This window comes from Rhea americana, unplaced genomic scaffold (genome assembly GCF_003343005.1).
Source record: "Rhea americana isolate MKP2758 unplaced genomic scaffold, rheAme1 scaffold_132, whole genome shotgun sequence".
Taxonomy (NCBI): Eukaryota; Metazoa; Chordata; class Aves; order Rheiformes; family Rheidae; genus Rhea; species Rhea americana.
In genome coordinates this window covers 2,540,764-2,550,034 of record NW_028185395.1, presented here as the reverse complement: position 1 = coordinate 2,550,034, position 9,271 = coordinate 2,540,764, and positions in this window count along the sequence as shown.

The following is a 9,271-nucleotide window of genomic DNA, read 5'->3' as shown; positions in this document are numbered from 1 at the left end:
TATCATTGTATATGTTCTGCAATTTGCTACATAGGTTATTTTCAATACACCAATCAGTGTTTCTATGTGTACATACAACAATTTTTTTTTATTTACTTTTTGAATTATGCAGGTGACAGGAAGTCTTCAAATAATGCTCAATCCAGGGACAAGATGAAAAGGGGAGAGAACAGGAATAGAGATTTCTTCTTTACCAATTTAGGTACCTGTGTTTAGAGCCAGTTGCTAGTGGATTGGCAAAGGGAGCTATTGTTAACCCCTCCTTTCTTTTAACAGCACCTGGTAGATAAATTCTCCCAGGCACCAGTTAGGGGAGCAGTCGTGCAGCCCCTCGGTGGTCCCATCCTTCCTCTTCTCTGCTGGTTAATACACGCAGAATGTCCTTAACAGTGAGAGAAACAGGGAGGCAGTGCAAGTAGCATTGTAGTTCTCTCCTTCATGGTGCAAAAACATCAGCACCAAGAAATATCAGTTTCCTGCATATGTCTATGGTTCCTATTGCTTCTCAGAAACTTCTCTCTTAAGCATTAACAGCAGGGCCTAAAAAAGGCCTTTAGAACATTACATATGTTATAATTGCAAACGCTATCCAGAAGGGCTGATAAAGGCAGAGTCAACAGTACCGAGCTGGTGGCTTGGGTGCAGTAGAAGGGGTGACAGTCAATGCACTGAAGTGGAGGGGTTATACCTGCAGTGGGTGTAAGTTTAGTGGCACAGGTCAGTGCACAGCAATGTGGAGTTCTTTGTGGGACAATTCACACTGTTTTGGGGGAGAGAAAAATTACCCTCCAGAGAGCTCTGTGCTTCTTGGTTTATTTTCCACATTTCTGTACAGAAAAGCAGAATTTATAAGCATCATTTGCAACACGTACTTCACTATTCTGGCAGTTTCTTGGGATGTTGCTATCTGCATACACTGTTGGCACAGATATAGGCAAAAAAGGCCAAGATGCCACAGCTCAGCATCACAACTCGCTTTAGGCTCTCCCTAGGAAAGATTAGCCTCTGGTTTTGTCAAAATGGAAAAAAGTGATTGCAGCAGCAAGTGGGCTCAGAGATATCATTTTAATATTTTACAAAGGCAAAAGAGTCCTGCTATTAGTCACAGAAGGACTGGCGAGGTCAGCCCACATGTAGCAGGTTTGATGTCTGGGCAAGGGGCATCCCCACATCTGACACTTGGTATGACGTGGCTGTTTAGCAGTTGTGTAGAGATCAGACTGTAGCTCAGTGATGCTGAACCAGGAAGGGGAATCTCAGGGTGTCACTGGTCTGGGCTATGGCCAAAGCCAGTGGTGCTGGTGGGGCCTCTCTGCTGGCTCCAAGTGGGTGCTGGTCTTCTCCTGGGAAGGCCTTGGATCCAGGCTTGCTCTGCCATATTTTGATCATGGGGTCACAGAGTACAGTCTTCACAAAAACTACATTTCTTCTGCAACTCTGTTGTACAAGTCTGGGACAGCAAAGGGGTTGTGTGTAAACAAGAGGATAAAGCTGGGATGAGGAGGGGTGCTGCTGTTTCTTTAGCAATGTCTTGTACTAAACCATCTTGAAAGGTGTACTCTGGGCTGGTAGGCTATTCATAAGTGTGTGTGACAAATAAAATTCCAGTGAGTGACAAATCCCCATGACATGCAGGTCTGCATAATGTCAGGACTTGCAGTGACGTCCCTAGTGCCTTGGGAAGGGATGCTGTGAGAGCTCAAAGGTCTGCTCTGAACATCAATTGCCACTGTCTTCTCCAACATGTTTGTCTTAAAGGGGATGAGCAGTGTCAAATCCCATAGGAGTCAGCAGTCAGATTTTCTTACTATTCTATCACAGCGTGAAGGGGAATTCACTCATCATCCGGAGCAGCATTTCTGTGCCTACAGAACCAGTCTGTTAGCAACCAGAAGGTGGTCTGCACCACACCTGAAGAAAAAAAAAAAGAAAGAAAAAACAGTTCTTTCTAAACGTAAGCATATGTCCCTACATACAGGCAGGTGAATGAAATAAGGAAAGTAGTGAAAGCAAAGGAGCAAAACATGTGGGCCACGTGGTGCAAGATGGTCCCTAGTTTTGTTCAAGATGATTGTGTGGTCCTCAGATTCAGAAAGGTGGGAAACACCAATCTGAGCACGGCACACATACAGTGCATCTAACATTTCACTGCAGTTAGGAAAAAGAGAGTTTGGCAACATGTAACCCAGGATGCTTCCAATTTGCTCTTCAGAGTGCTGGCAGAGATGGGGGCCGTAGCTGGGGCAAACGACTAGGAGTTCCTCCACCAAAGTCAGGGATTCACCATGAAGGTCCTCACAGCTGCCAGGGGCAGTGAAATGTGACCTATCTCTGTAACAGCTGACCTGGGTTTGATTTTTCTCTGTGAAGTTCAACATCCACTGAGCATAGCCTTTGGGGCTGAGGGTGTCTGTAAACCACATAAGTAAGCTGTGAGGCCACTGAGGGATACTGAAAATGAAACACAGTGCTAAAGCTCTTAAAGCTGTTGGTCCAAGGCTATTTGTTTTGTTCATTTGCTTGCTTACTCTTATTTTTCAATTTCTCTGCATTTCCGGAGCATTAGTTTTTCCTATTCATCCCAGAAGTGTCAAAAGTCTCAGTGACCTCAGGCACAAGAAACCAGGCTCAAGTAACCTCAGTTGAAGGTACTGAGGTTGCCCTAGGGATGAGGGGCACTTAGTGCCTTGATTTTCCTCTCACCATGCTGGGATTCATGCGTGAGGGCCTCTCGCTGCAGTGGAGAGGCCCAGGCTTTTTTACACTTGTGCATCCTCAACCTATGAGATCTTTTATATAAAGGTGAGAGAGAAACAGAGGTCTCAATAATATTAAGTTCTGGCAAGTTTTGTGCTAATTTGCAGCTGGGAGGAAGAAAGAGAATTGAATTACTGCCTGGGCTGAAGAAAAGGCAGGAAGGTTTCAGACTTTTTTCAGTATCAGATCAGCCACTCAGTTATTTTTTTGGCCAGTGCCTGTGCTGTGTCATGCCCGGCCATCAGGACAGATGATATAGGTAGAGGATATGAGGAGCAGCTAGAAGAATTTAGGTAGGTGAGGAATTTAGGAGGAAGATGGGTAATTAGGGTTATGGGGGCAGAGAAAGCAAAGGGTTTGTGAGGCAAGAAAGAGGTCCCGAGAAGTGGAGAGGATCAAGGGATATTGCAGAGGGGGACTATAAAAAGCAGAGAAAATCTGGGATTACTTTGGCATGGGTGGACGTAGGAATGCAGAGCCTGATTTCATGAGTCCTGCTAAAAGAGCCACATGTTACTGCTGCCAGAGAGATAAGTAGGTATCTAGGTAGTAGGTAGGAGGATGAGGTAAAAAGATCAAATTTAAAATGGGTGGCCAGCCTTTCCCTCCTATCTCATTACAGTCTATGTGGAGAGATTAATGGAACTATATTGATTTTAATTTATCAACGGAAAAGCTAGATATGGAGAATATCTCTGATAATAAGACTATTTTAGTCTTGCACATGTATAACGCAATCTAGCACCTTACAACAGAGGCTTGACAAATGAGAAACTTCAAAAGAGGTATAAGTTGTAAATATTTAATGATAAAGGTAATTAGACTAATTAGACTTAACCGAACTGTTTAAGTGGAGATAACTTATATTTTCACTAAACTGCGTGAAATGGGCACTGTGATCGAAATACTCAAAATTGTTCATTTTGGCTTCCTGTTGTGTGTAAGCTAGGATGGTGAGCAGGAAAGGTAAGCATCCATTTGCTTTTGACGGCTTCTGTTATATTTAGGTGTTAATGTACAGTTTCTACAAGCAGAATTACATAATTGTGCCAAAATATTTGATGTTTGTGAGGGAAAAGAAAGTCCATAGTGAGATGAAGTAAGTTGTTTCTGGGCATGCTTAACTTTCGTTTTTGTATCAGCTTCCATGTTTTGTATCAACTTCCTTAAAACTAAGCTATTTAAGGAGTATCTCCACATGGCTATAAGTGTCTAGCTCTGGATACCTATACTGGAATATTTTTATGTGACAAGTTTTTTTTTTTTTTTTTTTTTTTGACCTGATGTCTCTAAGTGTGATACCATCACAAGCCCAGTGCTAGTAGACAGGTAGGCTGTTAAAACTTTAAAACCGCAGCTCCATAGTTTGGAGAGCCCCTATACGCAGCGCCGTAAATGAAAGCTTACAGGGCTTGCAGATGTGCTGGCCGTGCTCCTAGGTGTGTGGGAATGGCCCACCTCTGGTGTGGGCACAGTATGTCCACCTTAACCTCTCCTGAAAGAGCTATGAAAGTGTTTGTTCTCATTAACCATATTTTTATTCTCATTCTGGCTGTTGAGACACAAACTATTTTTTTTTTGTTATTCTTATGGAAGATACAGACAAAATGTTAATTTATACTGCCATCTGCTGAGGGCTTAATATTATTTTGAGCATTTTAACTCTGTTTCTGCAAGCTGGATTCATGCTGAGGATGTGGGTGCCTGAATAAACGATACACAGTAGTCATGTTTGTTCTATAAAAATGATCTAAAACTCCCTTCCACTTGACCCTCTGTGCAAAACATATTTCAAAAAATGTTTTCAAGGTAAAGTGCTGATCACAGTTTACCTAGCTTACAAACATTAGCAAAGCCCTAAAAACAAAGGAAATGCTGCAAAATAGTGGTTGTGGACCAGCTGTGATCCGGCAGCTCCTCTCCGCCAGATAAAAAGATTTGGGGGTGAATTACAGGGGCAGCAGCACACAGCATGCTCTGCTCCCACTCGCTCTGCCATAGCCAGCACCCAGCTCCCTGAGGATGCATGGACACCCTGGCCAAGCCGCAGGGTGCCCAAGCCATTTCACTGCCTCAAAGGATGAGGATCCCTTGCTGAGGATCTTACTGGCAGGGGAACCCAAAACAAAAGGGCAGTGAGAGCTGCTCCGCAAAGAAGGGAGGGAAATTCATCCTTTAGTATACAGATACTGATGTTGTAAATCCTGATTATTCTGTCTGAGCAACAAGTAAGGGTCTGTTGCTTGAGGGGGGTGTCTTCCAGGGAAACCTGTAGGAAGTTTTGTTAATGATTTTATTTTTAAGTGCAAATTATTTTGCCCTCAAATTTCATGCTGCGTAGTTTCAGGATATTCTTGTTCTTTATGCCTTCTTTCTTAACTCCCTTACTGCCCTTCGCCTCTGAGGCTTTGCTCTGTTAAGGTTAAGGTTAAGTGTCCCCCCTGGAAATGGGGACACTTCCAGGAATGCCATAAACCAAAGACTAGACATCCAATGTACAGGCCTGAAATGAGAGTTTTCAGCTGCTTGCTAGGCTCTTAATGCAGCCCCAGTCATGTGCCTGCATTTAGATTGCGTAAAGGCACTGCAGCATTAATATATGGGTTATCAGTATTTTTTTCCTCTTGCCCTTTATGCTGTGTACATTTGTATCACTAAGATTGGCATTTACCAAAGTGCTCTTCAGAAAAGTGTGTCAGGAACAGAGTCAATTCACTTTTAATCAGTAAAAATTGGCTTGACTTTTTTGTGCCATTCACAAAGCTGCATTTTTACCTCTTCCATGCCAATTTTGGTAGCGAATTGTTCAAAATCCTACCTAGCTAACTGATGTCTAGATTGATGATACAATCCTGTTGCATTGTACTGAGGCAGGAGTCCTACTAGCAAGAAAGCATATGTTAATAACAACAAAACAAACTGAGAAGCCTCAGTCCCCCTAAAACAGTAAAAACAGAGATTGAAGGCAATGATGGAGTGTACGTTTTCAACTCAGATAAGGAACACTTCCTCATACCTTCCCTGAAGTTAAACAGTTGATATAAGCTTATTTCTGATTGTTCTTTATGTAATCTCTTAGGTTTCTGCAGCATGTTAATGTGATACTGCTTCTTATGAGGATATTTGTTGAAGGAAAAAAAAATAGATCTGCATATCTTAAAATGGTAGTATGCTTGCAGAGATATTGAAAAACATTATACCTTTTAATCATCAAACTAGTTTTCCACCACAACACCAAAATTTACAGTGCAAAATTTAGACTATAAGATTCTGAACTCTTCTGTTTGAATGTTGAAGACTGTCAAAAATTGGATCAGCTAGATTTACTGTTTTTTTTTTTTTTTAAATTTAGTGTGCACTTGTATCCAATTTGCAAGACTTAACATGAATCTTGACAGAGAGAAGCTTTCAGGAGCAGAGCTCTACAACTACCACTCCTTTCTGTGCATCAACTGCTTCTTGATGTAGAAAGTGTTAGTATGGAAAGGCATCCAGTGTCTCAGAAAACACTTTTGCTTTCTCAGACACTAAACTTACTTACTCATGCATTTGTTTTTGTGCTTATCTCTTCATCTTTAAAGAAAATGTCTGTTTTTTTAAATATCTCAAGTGAAAAAGAAAATTCCTAGACTGGCCAAAGGAGAAATTATCTCTGTGATATTTATCAGTTCTGAGGCATATCTCAGAAAACTGCATATTGAACAAAAATTGCACCTGGTTCATCCAAACCTATCATCAGCTTTGTTTCAGTTTTCAGACTTAAATATTTCTCTTGACGACAGAGCAGGTGACGGCAAAGGAATATTTTTCATATGCTGGATGTTCGTTGTGAAGTTATACATCGGATTCCTTTTTGAAGACTATCACATGTTGTGGATGTAAGTTTGTGCCACAAGCTGCGCATACAAGCAGGTTGTATTTCTAAAGGATACTATGACTGTAGTGTAAGCCTGTGTCAAAGCAACCATTTTAACTAGTGATCTGAGTTCATAAGCTAGAAGCTGTTTCATCGGCCTCTTTAATAACGTAGTGGATGTACACCCCTCTAGTATAAAGATCTTAAGTACTTCCAAGATGCTTACCACAAAATTCTTAATCAGGAAACTTAGTTAAACTGGAGCTGTCCCCACCCCTACTTGATTTGGCAGGCCTCTGTATGTGCAAAAGTTGTGCAGCTAATCGTATGAATTGAATAGAAAAAAGAAAATCCAGAGGAAAGGAAGGGCTTGATAACCTGTAGTTACATCAACTCCTTACAAAGTTACTTTGCTGTCTGCCAGTTAGGCTTTCATTCCAGCTGTAGCATTGACTACCAGCAGAGACTAAAAATTCAATTACAAATAATGGAGTTTTGGCTACTAACCTTTCTGTAGGCATTGCCCGAGGTTGGGGGTGATAGGGGAGGATATGACAGAGGGTAGCTGCATCTGGTAGGTGCTACTTTAGTCTAAGGCATCGAGCAGTGCTCGTTTCTAAGGTATCAGATGATAGTCATTGCCCTAATCTTGGAGCACAGTGGCCACAGTGGTGCCACGCAATGGCCCGTGCTCTGGCCAGGACATCCCGGACACGAGGCAGCTCCCACATCCCAGGCCACCATGGGCCCCTTCTCCCTCCTCACCCTCCTCCAAAAGCAGGGCATTTGCAGGTCATTTATAAATCATTTTTATATTGTCAGAAGAAAATAATCTTCTAAGTGTAAATGATATATAGTCCATTAATCTGACCTGTCTTTGAACAAAATGCCATGTCCACCTCTGTGCAAAATCCTTCCCACTGCAAAAGTCCTAAAATACTTTGTATATTCACCTGGGTGAATTCAAAGAAATATGCTTGTGCTGTGGTTATATCTATTTTTAAGTCCTCTGCAAGCATTAATAGTATAAACAGGAGGAGGAAAATCTAGCTTTACAGACTGCCTTCTTTTAACAGCATTCTGCCTGTACCTAAAATAACACCGTCAGCGGCATAACAGAAACTGGGGAAAGGCTGGTTTTGCAGGCCAGGAAGAGTGGTGTAGGTCCACTGATCGTCACTGACTGTCGTTGACTTGGAGGTAAATGTGCCTTGTACTTGTCCAAAAAAAATCTTTCTAAATTCTATATTCCTTTTCAATATAGAGGTAAACCACAATGAGTATTTATTGTATAGCCTTACTGTGGAAGTAAAAGGAGTTGAAAAGAACATTTCAAGATGTTTTCAGAGATATAAAGTAGCATCTCTGTGAGCTTAGAGAGCAGTCCCCTCATCTCCTGATTGCTGATAACAGTAAAATGTAAACCATAATAACACTGTGAGAATACTGGGGTAACAAACAATTACACTAAAACACTTCTGAAAACCTCTTATTTACACAAGAGTTTGACATACTTGGTTTTAATTTTGTCACAGTTCAGGCAAGTTGAAATTCCCATTTCACTCTAATTTTTGTGTCAAATGGTCATGATTCCTTCTTTGCAACAACGTATGATTTTTGGAAATGTTATTTCCATTACACTTGCAGGCTTATTTATGGTGAAACGTATTGGAGCAGTCACCTCTGATACCAAAGTGAATATCCACAGAACATGCTTGAGTTTGACAATTTGTTCTCGTTTGCTGATCTCTCTTGATTTTAAGCTAATTTGTTGCAGTGAAACTGTAGTTCAGATTTCTACTGTGCTTTCTTGCAGCAGTGGTGGATATCTGTGATGCAGATATTGGTTTAGAGGCAAACAGATTGCATCCAAAACTTGATCTCAAGCAGACCAGCAGCATTTGATCAGATGATAAGATCAGTTTTGGCTCGTATTGAAAAGCTCTGACAATATTCTCTATTATTCAGTCTACCTAGTCCCCAGCACTCAGTTCTAAAATTGTTACTTGGATCCCATGATTTTTACAAAGAGCAGGTGCAAAATGATCAGGCACTTTGCAACCTAACCACAAGAGGCAGTTGCATTAGAACGGCTTGTAAAACAGGAAACCACAGCAGCACTTCGGATATTTTGCCCCTGCATTAGCTGCTTGCCTCAGTGGCATCAGTTCACCTGCACCGCTGCTGTCACTAGTAGGTACAAAGAGTGCAGGGTCTATACTGTGCTATCTGCAGAGAAAGGGAGAGAAAACAGAGAAGGTCATTGAGTGAGAGAGCCTTCATGAACTGTTACACTTGAACTTGGGAGTACTGACTGCATTTGATAGGTATTGCCCTCTGCAGCACACTATAAATAGAACACTGTTTTGGGCTTTATAGCCTTTATAGCTTATTGAAGAGCAGTAAAAAAGCTCCCTTTAAGGTTGTTTAGCAATCTCAGAATTTGTCAGTAAAGTTACAAGCTCACACGTTGCTTGTTCCAGAGCCGTTTACAGCAATAAAACATTTGAGGATTCAATTTTTAGGGACTGTGTACTTTTTTTTTTTTTTTTTTTCCTAACAGGAGCTGAATGTACTCAGAAGATTGCCAGCTGCTTGCTTCCTGCTTGCTTTATGGCTTTAAAGAAAGCTGCTGATACGGCACAATGGAGCATGGAC